Genomic DNA, 15709 nt, shown 5'->3' with positions numbered 1-15709 from the left:
ATCGAACCCAGAAGTAGAGTTAGGATCCACGGCCAATACGTACTTCATAACACTATGAGCGTTTACCTTTTAGTCAGTGGTTAGACAGTGAATAGAAAGCCAGATTATTAAAGAACAGTTAGGGATTAGGCATTGAACACAGAGAGAGGTCATTAAGGGTGCACTCACACTAGGCCATCCGGCCGTGGCCGTTTTCACACCTAACCGTGCTCAAATCTGCCAGTGTGAGTGTGGCCAGTCTGGCCAGGCCAGGCCAACTTGGCCACTTGGGATAGGTGTGCTGCTACAGTACGGGCCGCCACGGTACAGATGCTAATGAGCCGACACTCGCACACGCACGGCTACGCAACCTGAGCTGGATGACGTTTAGTCCATGCGATGACCATGGACATAATAAAGGCGACGACCAGTTCAGCACGGTTAGGTGTGAAAACTGCCAACGGCCACGGCCAGATGGCCTAGTGTGAGTGCACCCTGAGGAGCAGGTAGGGATTAGACATTGAACACAGAGAGAGGTCATTAAGGAGCAGGTAGGGGTTAGACAGCGAATACATAGATGGGTCATTAGGGAGCAGGTAGGGGTTAAACATTGAAGGGAGTCATTAAAGGTTGTATCAGCGATTCTAGGCCGAAACATAAATGATCACATTCATCTGATCTTTCCTCACGATCCGCTAGCTGCACGCCCCGTAAGCAGGCCGTAAAAAAGCAGCGTCTCTGTAGGCAGGCTACGCTCCAAGGTCGTACACAAAAACAAATGGTACTACCGACCACTCAAACCAAAATAAATAGTATTCCAACCAATCACTGAAAACAGTTTCCAATGCACACAGCAACCAAACATGTCCAGTGAGCGATAAAGAGTGGCTTCTTCAATCAGACCCCTGCTGTGCTCAGAGATCCACTATATTGATATCCACCCCGCCTCCCCCCCCCCCCCCCACACACACACACACACACACACACGCACACACACACACACACACACACACACACACACACACACACACACACACACACACACACACACACACACACACACACACACACACACACACACACACACACACACACACACACAGCATCTCCATCTCCATCACGGTGGCAGAAGCTCAGCCAGCACTGCTCCCGTTTAAGCCTTCACTGAAGGCTAAGAATGCTATAGGCCTATTCTTACATCTTTTAAACGATGTTACAACAACACAGCAGCGTCTGTATGGGTAGAGTTTCAGCAGAGCCTCACTTCCCCACAAGAGTTCATTGAGCCTAGACCATACAAATGTTTGGCGCCTCAATGTCACGTTGAGTGAGAAATGTTTGGCGCCTCAATAGCTGTTTTCTGCCCTTGACGCCGTTCATCTGACCATAATGCATATCCTCCCGGTTTGTATGGAGCGTGCCGTCTGCCGCACCAGGAGAATGGACCAACTGGCTGCTCTGGCCGTAACGCTGGAGAGATTCAATGTAGGATGTCACGTTAGGACACGGTACACCATCTGGTCAACATTTGTCCAGTCGACTACATTCGTTAAACATTTTTTAACATCACTGAATTTGACACAGTTTTGTTTTCTCACAATAAACGTGACTCTATCTCCATCTATCATTCATTCATTCCAACCATCTATCCATTAATTGTCCCTTAGGCATCCCCTTTCCCAGCCAGCCCTCCAAACCCACCCTTCCTTGCATCTATTTTTTCAAGCCATCCTTACAACTTCCACACTTGCTTTTCCCCCTCTCCTTCCCCTCTGTATTCTACACCCCCTCACCTCCCTACTCCTCTGCTAGCTTTCTCCATCAATCCATTCTCCTCGTGTGCCACCTTACTCCTGTGCAGCGAGGGGTTGTGTCTACGCGTCCGTGTGTGTGTGTTTACGAACGTGTGTGTGCGTGGGTCTACGCGTCCGCGCGCACGCGCGTGTGTGTGTGTGTTTACGCACATGTGTGTGTGTCTACGCATCTGTGCCTGTGCAGTGCTGAAGATCCATCTAGGCAGGTGTTCCAGTCACTGCAGTTCTTAAATCAAGTGTGCACGCATAGTGACGTATTGCGTACATGTATGTGTGTGAAATCATTTTTGCGTGTGTGTGGGTAGAGGCTTTCTTAGATCGTTGGTTGTTGTAAGAAACCCATTAGAGGACAGGAGGAGAAAGTCTTAGAGAATAGGAGATGTCTCAGCGTGTCTCCCAGGACTGTGAGGTAGTCTGAGGCCGTCTGTGCAGTGGTATGGAGATGATTATTACAGCGACGCCGTGCCAAATCCTCCATATTCATGAGAATTAAGGAGAACGTCTGGCCTCACTTTCCTCGACTTACAATCACTTCCTCCAATAGTTTAGACCCGTTGTGAATCCTGTCCCCTGTAGTGCAGCAACTTATTGCATTCTAACTTACAGAGGCGATTAAAAAGGGCAAGTTTCACTTTATGTCTTTGACTGTATAGACCACTTACTTCTACAGCAATAACTTTGCTTTCTGGAGAGTGGAAGTATTGATTTTGGGCAAACGTTTTCTATATATTTTACACCCCCCGAAATAATAGATTGGAATATACCTATAATATATACAATTTCCTTTCAACATTATGTGAACCATATAGATCTATATAGATTATATATAGATTTTCACTCTTACGTGTGTGAAAATCTGCATGTGTGTTTGTGAATGAATGCCTCTGAGTGTGTGTGTGTGTGTGCAGTGTGTCTGTATGTGTGTCTGTGTGTGCACTTGCGGCGGTGCCTGTGTGCCTCATCCCAGTGGAGGCAGCGGGACGTGAGCAGGCTCGGTCCAGAGAGCCTAGGGAAGAGGGTTTAGCGGAGCCGCTTCCCTGCTTTGCTTCTAAAACATTTGGCTCCATGTCAAGAAAAACAAAACCAAACACCAAACATGTTTGAAAACTAAACCTAGGCAGCCAGCAGGAGAGAGACTCCTGAGGGGTACAGCCTCTCACTCTGTATCGCTCTCGCTCTCTTCCTTTCTCTCTCTTGCTCTTGCACAGACCAGTGTATAGTATACTTGCACACAGCAGTATACACCAGTATAATATGCTACTATACCAGTAACAAATTCTGTTGTGTGTACTGTATGTGCGTACACGTATGCAAGCACGCATGCGTGGGTGCTGTCCATGTGTGTTTGCGGTTGTGTGTCAGATGTGTGTTTGTGTTTATACGTGTGTGAATGTGTGTCTGTTAGAAAGGGGGCACTCACAGGACCACTGAGTCTCTACAGGATGAATAATGCAAAGTGAGGCTGAAAGGCTTATTCAAGTAGAGCTCAGCAGCTTGGCTCTCGTCTCATCCATTCACGTTATAGCGCCAGTGAACCCCAAATCATGTTGTTTTAAACGTTTGTTACCATGTCTTTTATTATCTTTAACATAGAGAGCTATGCCAATTTGTCACTGTTAAATAAAAACAGTGAATGAAAAAAATAAAACAGGTGTAAATTCCGATGATTTGCCAGTGTCAGCCAACCCGTTGGTTGACAGCAGTATCACAGTTGCCAGAGCTCTAGTCCTAGAACTCTCAGCCAAACCCCTTCTTTTTTTATCTCAAAATGTTTTCATTCAGACTGAAACTAATTATTCACTTATCATAATTTATCATAATATCGCTTATGATAAATAATAATTATCATAAGGAATAAAAGTGCTCAAGGATGTGTGTCGTTAAAATAATCATCCATTTATTTTAATGACATTTATCCATTTATCCAATCTTAAGTCATAAAATAACGGAAAAGATAATACATCGGGTTTTGTGGCCATGATTATCTAGCAAGTCAAAAGAAGTAGGTGTAAAGTCTGATTGAAAATACATCCGTGACAAGGTGTATTTCAGAGTTAAATGGCAACCTATCTTTCACAGGGTCTAAAATACATATTTTAGTTGTAAAGGAGGGCGCAATGTCTATCAACAAACCTGTAACATTCAATTACAATTAGGGTATTTAGCAGACGCTTTTATCCAAATCGACTTACGACTTACATAAACACATTGACACACCGACGGCAGTCAACAATGCAAGGCGACAGCCAGCTCGTCAGGAGCGGTTAGGGTTAAGTGTCTTGCTCAGGGACACATCAACACTCAGCTAGGAGGAGCTGGGGATCGAACTAGCAACGGTTACAAGACAACTGCTCTACCTCCTGAGCTAAGCCGACATTCACCTGCAAAGCTGCACTAATATCAGAATGATGATCCTGGCCTTTTCCACTTTAAACACCTAAATCAATCGTTCTTTTCAGCTGAATCGTCACGTACCTTCCAGTCTGTTGACATTTAGCTATTTTAATTAACTTATTTTTTTGAATTTCCTTGGATAGATTCTCGATGAAATTATGATTGCGTGACAATTCACACAACAGTCAAACAGTAAACAAGCTTTGACACAAAATACTAATCCGCACACATTTTCTTCACAAACCTGTTAAACAGTTTCAATAAGCCTCTCTGCGGTCTGCTTTTATCGTGTACAGCTGCAATTTGGATTAGTGTTGGGATTTGGAACGGCGTCTCGACCTCAGGAGCAAAACAGGTCATAGTGAGGCACGCTCCTCTCCTCTTCAGGGAATGACCACACATCCTCTATCTGCTCCATTTATTTTCTCCACCTCTGCGATGCAGCGCAAGTAATTGGAAATTGGAAAGTTGGAATGTAGAATGTAGAATGTTCAGGCATTTTCCCCGGGGCTCCATGTGTTCTCGTCTATAGTTTGGACCACTGCGGTAATGGACATAGATGGCCGGCTGATGTGGGGAATGAACCCCCTTGTGCTTCCAGCTTGCTTTATTGTCTTTCGATTACGGCAGGATTACAATCCAACCCCACCAGCCCGCAAATGCGTTCCCTGGCTTCTTCCTGAATGTAGCCTATAGAAGAGCGTTATGCTACAGAGGAATGGTTTTGATGTTCCCTGTTGCCTGGCCCGCCGACATCAGACCGTTTAATCCTAATATGGCGACTGGGTCATCAGCCAGCTCCTGCTGGGGTTTATATCCTGAACCACACACAAGATTGAAACAGAAGAGTGACCACACACACACACACACACACACACACACACACACACACACACACACACACACACACACACACACACACACACACACACACACACACACACACACACACACACACGTACACACACGTGCATGCACGCACACACACACACACACACACACACACACACACACACACACACACACACACACACACACACACACACACACACACACGTACACACACACACACACACACACACACACACACACACACACACACACACACACACACACACACACACACACACACACACACACACACACACACACACACACACACACACACACACACACACTCATGCACTCACATGCACACTCCTTGGTTTGCATCACTCTGTGGATGATTAACACCTGCTGGTTGGACTACTAGCCTTTTTTCTTCCTTTTCGAAGATGTAAGAATGGTGGCTCGATTTGTCAAGTAACTAACAAAAGAAAACATCAATGATTTATTCATGACTTCACAGAAACACTACGGTATTCAATTGCTCCATTAAAGTTGTTCTACAATGGATTATCATTGATAATACGCACATTATATATCATTTGAAACCCTGAGGTTTTGGTTGCAGATTTTGTGCTGGACAATGGATCCGATGTGATTGACAGAATGCTGCTAGCATAGTGTTGTGTACAGAGCTTATGTTGCCATTGAAATTGTTTGGCCTACATATTATACGATGCAATATGGGTATAATTGGATTTTTATTATTATTAACTATTGGTTTCACAATAGCTAAACAATAAAAAAATGTCACACTTACTTAATGCAATGTTTGGTGCTGCATGGTTTTGCTGATGCCCCTCGAGTCTAGTTCACACTTGGTGAGGTTCAGCGTCATGCAGTCATCGAGGCATCAGTTCAACATGAGTGAAAATCGGTCTCCACTCATGTTCACGTAGACGGCCACAAAGCCTTTGTTTTTCCCCAACATGCAAGTTGGACCATCAGTGGAATTAGTTTATCCATTGGGTCAATTATTTTCTTTGGCAAAACTCCATGAAAGACCTGAACAAATCTTCCCCTCTTGATGGTCCCTCCATTAGCTAAACAGGGAGTCTTTCTTCACGCAACGTGTCGCCTGCAACGTGTCTCACAGTTATAATGGCTAACATCTGTGGACTCATCTGAGGCCAGAGGAGAACCATCTTCTTCTTTTCTTTAAGAACATAGTTTTGAGAATACATCACGTTACTTCCTCTATTAGTTCAACTCCACTGACCGTCCGATCACTGAGCTGTCAGATCACCATCACAGCACACACAGTTCCTTAAGCGACATGTTAAATCAGACAACCGAGACGTGTGTGCTAGCTTAACCGTGGGCGCACTTACCTTAAAGGTCCTCAGGCATGCTACTTTATGGATGCTTTTATATAGCGTTTGTTGGCCCCTACTACATTACTTGAAGACGTTCAAGAAACTCAGCAGAATTACGGACACTACGAGCCAGTCCCACAATGAGCTTTCCACAAACGTGCCGTTTTTAAGAGGCGGGTCAAGGTGGAGGGTGGGGGTGTGTGGCCCTGAGCAGCTTGCGGCCACAGTACCATGCGCTCCTTTTTACAGTGGATGCATCGGAATGGTGAGTTGCACGCAGCTTGTTGCTGTGTTCTGTAAATATTCTAGAACTCTCCGGGTCATCCCACGGGAGTCCTGGAGCTCTATTTCTAAATAATATCATAGTATACATAGATATCTAGATCATATATTATATATTTTATCACAGCCAAAAGCTGTGTGCGCCTCCAGACGATATTATGGATCTCAAACGGCTGCGTTGGGTTCTCAGACGTCTCTGGTTCTTCCATCAGAAGTAGACTGAACCGCGACATGGAGGAGAAAGGGATTGTTGCGCACGATTGTTGACCGCGATTGTCTCCCACCAGAGACCCCCTGTCCGCTGCCGAGGCGGTGTTGCCTCGGCAGCGGGCAGGGGTCTCCGGCGGGAGACAATCGCGGCAAACCTCCTCATAAAGTGAAGTTTTCATGCCATGGGACCTTTAACAAACGGAATTAATTCAATATTAATAGTAAATAACAAGAGAAAGATCCGTTGACAGTGGACACATATTTTGCGTCTTATATTTGGGGGGACAGATTAGTTAGGCCAATGCAGGTGGGGTCGCCATGTTGACGGTGCTGTTGTTGTTGTACTAGTGCTGTTGGTGTTGCTATGGGGACTGCTGGTGGGGTTGTTGTATTAGTGCTGGTGGCGTTGTAGTGCAGCTAGAGTTGATATGTTAATGATGCATTACCACCCTATTACAACACTACTAATACTAGAACACTAGAACGCGTTGTCATGAGTGACCATAAATACCCCATGGGGTAGTAGTGCTGGTGGCGTTGCTATGGTGAAGTTGTCGTTCGAGTGCTGGTAGTGTTGCTATGGTGACAGAGGTGTTTGTGCTATTGAAGTGCTGACAATTAGACGCATATTTTTGGATTCCCTTTCAGTTAAGTGTGTGTGTTTGTGTGTGTGTGTGTGTGTTTCTATTCATATTGCTTTGGGTATTCGGTTTACATTTGAAAAAGAGCCAAGCCAAGACATTGAATCGGCTCCATTTTTCATCTTTTGTTTACATGAACAAGGTTTGAATGGAAGTCCTCATCATGAAGAACCACTAGCTGTATTACATCATTACAGACAGAAGCTGAAGCTCATTTGGTAGAAACCTATTCATTCATCTCCTGAATGAGCCGCTGATAGGAGAGAGCACTGCTGACAAGTCTGGTAGACCTTCTCAGTGGTAATTAAAGGAAAACAAAATGGGACAATAATACGTTTTATGATTCAGCAACTACTCCATCCTCCTTCCCGAGATACTCCCTTCATATATCCTCATGTTATCCTGTTTGGTCAGCAATAGTACTTTGACACAGCAATAGTGTGGACACACACAACGAAAGACAGACTCATCCCTAAAGAACACCAATGAAGGTCCATTTTAGGCTCTGATTGTCTGCAAGTTTCACGTCATACACTTAACACACAAACACTTGTGATGCACACACACGTCGCACACACACATACTCACCAACCACTGTGAACGAATGCCATGCCATCTTGACCATCACTTGCATAAAGCCCTTCATACTATTTTGGACGCGATTCAGCTGACGTATTGGTGGTGTTGCTGGTGCTGGTGACAGCTCTGGTACTGATGATAGTAGCTGGTGGTACTGGCGGGGATAGATACTTTTGGGGCTACATGACATCAGATCACAGAGTCAATCTGAATCAGATCTTCAATCTGTATATCTAAATCTGTATCAGTATATCAACAGTTAAAATAATGTTTTTCAGGGAATATTCATCCAGGCAATGAAAGTGTTTAAGGCCCGTCTTTTTGTAGATCATTATGCTGCCCCACATAATAATGTTCTGTCAGCCCCAGTTGTTAGAACTGGTAGTTGTACCTGGGAAGTTTCTGAGGCATGATGTTGTATAGTGGCCAGGGTACTGCTGATCCTTCTCCTCCTGCTCCACGCCCTTCATCCGCTCCTCCTCAATTAACTTCTCCTTTATTTGTACTATTTATATTCACCCCACCTGTTCACTGTTTCTCCCTTCATTTCTAATCTTTATTTTTTCTTTATCTCATATAAAGTGTTTCTTTTTTGTCTTCTTTTTTATAGTACTCTTTGGTCCCCCTTATCTCCCCCCCACCTAATTTTCCATTTTCTTCCTCGTCTATTTCTCAAAGGTTTTTTTCATTGCTGGTCATTATCTTCCTTCTTTCATTCTCATTTGGTTTCTTTAACATTTAATTTTACTCTGGGGTGGAATGTGGCTCCGGAGGTGGAGCTGGGTTGGCTGGTAACCGGAGGGTTGCTAGTTCGATCCCCGGCTCCTCCTAGCTGAGTGTGGAGGCGTCCCTGAGCGAGACGCCTCACTGACTGCTCCCGACCAGCTGGCAGTCGCCTTGCATTGCTTACACCTTCGACAGTGTGTGAATGAATGGGTGAATGTGAGGCAATATTGTAAAGCGCTTTGAGTGGCCACTGGTTAGAAAAGAGCTGAATAAATGCAGTCCATTTATTTTTACTCCTGGTCTACGCCTCCTACTTTTCTATCTCTTATATCACCTTTCTTCTATTCTTCCTTCTCTTTTTGCTCTGTATCAACGTCTATGCCTTCTTCAAAGGTCTCCTTTCTTCCAGAATTCCCCTCTTTTCGACACCTTCTCCTTGCTCCATTACCCAGAACCCACTACCAGGAGGAAATATCCTGTTCTCTTCCTCTACTCCTCCTCCACTGTCGGTCTCCCATTGGTCTACTCCATTACCACAGTACTCCTGTTCTCCTCCTCCTCCTCCTCCTCCTCCTCCTCCTCCTCCTCCTCCTCCTCCTCCACTGTTGGACTCTCATTGGTCTACTCCATTACCACAGTACTCCTGTTCTCCTCCTCCTCCTCCTCCTCCTCCTCCTCCTCCTCCTCCTCCTCCTCCTCCTCCTCCTCCTCCTCCTCCTCCTCCTCCACTGTTGGTCTCTCATTGGTCTACTCCATTACCGCAGTACTCCTGTTCTCCTCCACCTCCTCCTCCTCCTCCTCCTCCTCCTCCTCCTCCTCCTCCTCCTCCTCCTCCTCCACTGTTGGTCTCTCATTGGTCTACTCCATTACCGCAGTACTCCTGTTCTCTTTCTTCCTCTTCTTGACTGTCCTCTTCACCTTTCATCCCTCCCACCTCAAGGTGTTGCTGCTCCTACTCATGCCCTTGGTGGTGGGAATGCTGGTCATGATGGTGGAAGGTGGGTAAGCCTACTGGCAGGGAGCCCACATCCACAATGAGACTTGTTCTGGTTGAAGGTCAAACTTACATTCAGTAAATATTTTATACCAAATTTGTGTGAGTGTGTGTGTGTGTGTGTGTGTGTGTGTGTGTCTCTCTCTCTCTCTCTCTCTCTCTCTCTCTCTCTCTCTCTCTCTCTCTCTCTCTCTCTCTCTCTCTCTCTCTCTCTTTCTCTTTCTCTCTCTCTGTCTCTCTCTCTTTTGGTCTCTCTTCCAGGCCCAACTACTCCAGATGACATCCCCATCAGGCCCGCTGGCCGACGTTTCATGTCTCTCTCTCTCTCTCTCTCTCTCTCTCTCTCTCTCTCTCTCTTTCTCTCTCTCTCTCTCTCTCTCTCTCTCTCTCTCTCTCTCTCTCTCTCTCTCTCTCTCTCTGACTCTAGATCAATCCATCTCCTTATCCATCCATCTCTCTCAAGGGTTTGAGTTATGATTCCATCTCTGTGGGGGTCTCTTAAAGTTGTTGACGGGGGGTGAAGAGACCGTACCGGCCTTGCGCTGAGTTGTTGAAAATAAGTCGTAAATAAGCCCCTTCAGGTCGAAGCAAGACACCTCCGTTTCGCGTCGGTGTCTGGTTCGCCCAGTCCGGGCTTATTTTCCCGATAATGACAGACGTTCTTATTATCCCTTACATAACGTCAATATTACTCTGTATGTGGAAGGGAAAATAGCTTTATTTGTAATTACAATATTATGCTGCTGTATTTTCAGAGCCCTCCACAATTATTTGAGTTTGCTGCTTTCATGGGAGCCAGACCTCTCTCTATGGGAGCTCAGCTCCCACTGGCTCCCACCTAACTCAAACCCTCTCTCTCCAATTCTCTTTTGCAGATCACATTGCCCTTTGCGCTGGTTGTGCTTGTTTCTGCTCTTGTTTCATCACACAGACATATGCTAATGCAGGATAGCCTACATTAACATCCAATTATCAGAAGCATGCTATCTTGTGCTATGAATCTAAGAATTAGAAATGACTAATTTCTAATTCTTAGATTCAGATCTAATAACAAAAATAACATAAGACAGGCTGCTGTTCAGTTTTAGGATGCAAACCCATGGTTTGCCACAAAACATAGCCTCTCTATTGACCCAACACATTGTTGTACTACGATTCTGGTTCACAGAAACAATAGAATCTTTTAAATCCACAAAGCATCAATATTTTAATGAAAGCTGATCTATTGGCTGCCATCACAGATGTTTAAATATAACGAATTGTTTTGTTTTCAAAGACGGAATAGATGAGCCTGCTCATGTCACTGATAAAGCGTGGATGAACTGAACACTGAAGTCTATGTGCTTCGCGCTAAGATTTAGTCGATTCCGTGGGCCTGATATTAGATGAGGGCAAAAAAATGTAGTTACATATCAGCTTTTTTAAGTTCAATAGGGATGCTTGGGGTTGAATACATCACAAGTACGTTTATTGAACAGAGTTTGTTTTGAAGGATTCTAACCAAAAATCTTTAATTAAACAAAGTAGAAATATATATATATTTAAAAGATTTTTTTTTTTTAAAGTAAGCTATGAAAAAAAAAAAGTGCATGTAGAGCACAATCTGTATTTCTCTCTCTCTCCATTACTTTCCGATATACGGACGGACTCCACCACGGATAATTACAAACTGCGGCCACAATATTTGGCAGCGAGGACAAGAAAAGTTGTAGAATGTTGTAGAACTTAACTTGTGTAATTCTTAGATGAGGGTCCATTTCCAGTATCCCTTTCAGCAAATCTAAAAATGCCTCAAAGGCCATCTTCATCTTCCTCTTGATATTCTACTGAATTTAGAAACAATGTCAATTGAATGACGCTTAAAGCCACATCTTAATTCTGTAATATTTCAGTCATTTGTACACTACTATTATAACGATGTCATCAAGGGAGCTGAAGTATTCTTCATCCTCCTCCGTATCAGATTTGTTGTAACGATCCTCTGGAGTCTAAAACAACAAATGTTCAAATATATTAAACTGGTATAAAAAAAAACTGCCATCATTTCATGCAGTTTTTTTTTCATGATAAATAGCTTGAGGCTCCAGCCATGATTTAGAGAGCCCTGATTCTTGGTGAAATACAAGTTGGTCACCATCATCTAACAGGTGCTCAGATCGTAGGCCATTTGTATCCATGATGCCGGCCAGCTGGAGAGACAACACAAAAACCCATTAGCCTACATTATAAAAGACGGATCTACAAAGCTCTAAAGACTTTAGAGTGATGTGTTCCCACTGTAAGGGGATGTCTGGTGGTTAAGTCACACTGACCTGCTACTCTTTATCGATTCAACTACCAAAAACAAGGAGGCATCACAGGGCTCTCTATCATGTTTCCTCAGTACTATATGAGACATTGTACACTTTGACATTTTACATGAGTAACATTAACAGTAAAATGAAAACCACTGAGGGTCTGACTATGCCTTGGTAGAACTCACCTGAATTGCGGGGCCTGTATGGTATTAGCAAAGTCTAAATAGAGGATTGGGAAGACCAACCCATAGTCAATCAGTTTGACATTTCGCTTTTGGTTCGGCTGATAGGCAATCATGATGTTGTCGCCTATAAACTCGATGTGGATTATTCTGATGACCTTTGACGCTGCGAAGGCGACTGCAAACTGCGCTTACAAAGGCTTGAATAAGGATTACTGTTTTTCCACATTCATAATTAATATCAATGATTGTCATCGCTGCTGTTTACAAATACCCACACGTATTAGAGGAATACAATATGTAGATGTTGATTGAAACTAATTTCCAGAGGGATCAGAGGTTGAACCTGTATAGCATTGATGTTATAAAGAAGGCTGGTGGTTCCTGTGAACTAAGTGCTCAGGCCTCTGCACATAGGCACACAAAATATTTCCATCAGAGAGTGCATGGATTACCTCCTTTGGCTAGAAGCTAATGTTGTGGCTAACAGTTTAAGGTATTGAGAGACAATAGGCTGCTTTAAGGGCCCCATACTGCATACCGTAAGTTAAGCAAAGGGTGTTAAAAGACTTCCGTGAGGCACATTCAACAGTAGAAATGCGACTGTAGCCTACTACTGGTCAATTACAGACAACCAAACTCTACTGGAAGAACCATGTGTCTCCAAAGTCCCACGCATATGGCCACTGGCTCCCTGACAGGTGCAGGTGAAGGAGAATGTCAAGCTGATGGTGTTTGTTGTCAATCTAACTATTTCTGAGTACCCTGAAATCAGGGTCTTTTGTTTAGAAATGTTGGTGGTAACTAGCGTGAAAAGGCCAAAAGACTCAAGGCACATAAGATGGCTTTGTACGCATGGCATGGCCAGGCTTGTCTTCTTATTTGTGCTCCTCAGAGGCAGTGCATTCTGATTAGCATTACATTATAGCATTACAGCCCAGCCCATAATAACACAATGTAACAGTCTTTTGGGGAATTAAGTGTCTATGTAGCTCCGGCAATGTCAACATTGGGATCACCCGCCCGAAACGACTCTGTCAAACTGAAGCAGGGACTGGGGGATCCAACCGAGGGTCCCAAAGAGCCTTGTTCCGGCGTGGGGGAAAAGCCAGGGGACAGCCCCGCCGTGGGGGGCGAGCCAACCCAACAGGTTGACCTATCGCCAGGTGGGCTGGCTCGAGGCGGTCCACGGAAACGTTATCTGGGTTACCACCAACGTCCCCCACGAAAGCCTCCTCCCCAGCCTCAAGGACCCGAATTGGAACACCATAGGGAGGGATTTTGCCCTCGCTGGGAAATATGGCAGATTAATATGTACCCAGCTGTCTGAAGGGTGGGCGGGATGTGAAACTGGGAGACCGTGCTGTGATGTGGGAGCGGGAGCGAGAACCCTAATGTTGTCCAGGAGCGTGGCCCGGCACCCCGGTGTCGGCAGCAGACCAGGGGGCCGTTGCGTTAGGGAAGAAATCCTCCGGAACTAGCAGGGGCTGCCCATCAACCAGCTCAGGGGATCAGGACAGAAGGATCTTTTTGGGGGTCGGTCCTGAGACTCAGCATGACCAACGGGAGCACAACCTTCATCCTTGAAGCTGGCTCGGAGCCTCAACGGAGCGATGGAACTGTTTGCACAACCCGTTGCCTGTGGATGATATGCGGTGTTGCAGTGCAGCTTCACCCCCAGGCCACTAGCGATTGCGTTCCAGTCCTCAGATGTTAACTTGGGCCCACTGGCCAAGGAGACGTCGAAATGGGCGCCAAAACCCAAGGGCCTATGAACGCCAGAATCACCAACCAACTCTGCGGGAGTTGTTGCCGACAGTGGAACGGCCTCCAGCAATCGGGTCTTTCTGTCAGTCATAGTGACCTCCTTTTGGGAAATGAGATATGTGCCAGTGGGGCTTTGGTGTGTCGATGCACCTTCAAGCATTGACACACCATACCAGTATTAGCCCTATTTTTGTGTCCGTGTCAGATTAAACTAGCTGCCACCAGCCTTTGAGATGGCTTCCTGTCAATGTGGGAAAGGCCATAAATGGCGTCTCCATACCTGTTGTCTCCACCAGTCGGGTGCGACAGTGCTTTGAAATGCATTGAAGTGCTTGTTTAATCTCTTCAACACTCATTGAGTGTTGAACATTGCATCACTAACCCCTTTGTCACAACTGTGACAAACACCTGAAGGGTGGTTTCCCATTATAACAGAATGTTTCAGTCTAATAGTGAATTATACGTGTGACTATGTTGCGACCGCCACAGTACCACCTAACTATCTTTCATTGACAAGTAGTTGAAACAAAACAACCAGGTGATGCACCTTCACAGGCGAGAGAGAGCCTCCCATTAGCACGTGAACCTTTTAGCGGTGGAGGTGACGGAGGTCTTATTTAATGCACAGTCCGACAGGGTGAGGGTGGCCATCAATTCAACTCCAAGCAACAGGATTCCTGATAGACGGAAGGACTCCTTCACCACGAGACACTCCTCCACCCCGAAACAATTTCTCGCTTGAGCAACTAAAACCCTGACACTCTGTTGGCAAGTTTGCGGCAGGAGAGGGGTCTTTATATTCTTTGGCATACGAGAAGTGTCTTCAAACCACATATGAACAGGCGCTACACTGTTTTAATGATGGCCCCTGTCTGGGAGGATAATTGCCATTGATCTTAAGTCGCAGAGTGGGGTTAATTGTAGCTCTGTGTTAGGTTAGCGTTCTATAAATGGTAACTTAAATAGCCTGATGAACCCACACCACAGCAAGGAGAAGTGGAGGATAATAACAAACACTTAATATTTTCAGCAGATTCAGGCCAATTAGAAATGTTATCTAATATTTGGCAGATTTGATACTGATGGGTGTAAAGCCCTACTGGAGTGTGGTGGAGGCATTTTCATAAGCAAACAAAGATGGCTGCGGCTAATGTTTCAAAGTTACGTTGCTAACCCTTTGGGTCTATCCCTTCCAGAGGCATTTTGGTCGGTTCCCACATTTTCCAACACAAAGAGTATTGTGTTGAGCAATGTGGGACACGTTACTAATGCTGAGATGGGGTCAATTTTTTTTATACATTTTTCAAACTTAAAAATCTCAGAATCGCCTTGCACTGGCTTAAACCAGTTATAGTCTTATTTAGTCTTTATTCTAGTTGCATTTCCTTTTCTTTGTGTAGTTTCCATCATATTTATCTTTATCTGCATAGCTTGTGACTTTGTGGTGCATCATAATGTACAATGTCAGCAGCAGGCAGCAGAGACGGTGACAGGTTAACCTGCACTTGACCCACATATGCGCAGTTTGATTCAAATCAAGCACAGCCCCATCTTGACAATCTTGCCTTTTTTCTTCCCAGTCATTGTATGAATTAAACGAAAATGGAGAGATTTCCGATGATTTAAAAATGAGTCTACAGATT

The sequence above is a fragment of the Gadus chalcogrammus genome, chromosome 7 (assembly GCF_026213295.1).
Source record: "Gadus chalcogrammus isolate NIFS_2021 chromosome 7, NIFS_Gcha_1.0, whole genome shotgun sequence".
In the NCBI taxonomy this organism is placed as follows: domain Eukaryota; kingdom Metazoa; phylum Chordata; class Actinopteri; order Gadiformes; family Gadidae; genus Gadus; species Gadus chalcogrammus.
The sequence above is the reverse complement of the archived record's forward strand: the minus strand, read 5'-3'. Positions refer to the sequence as shown.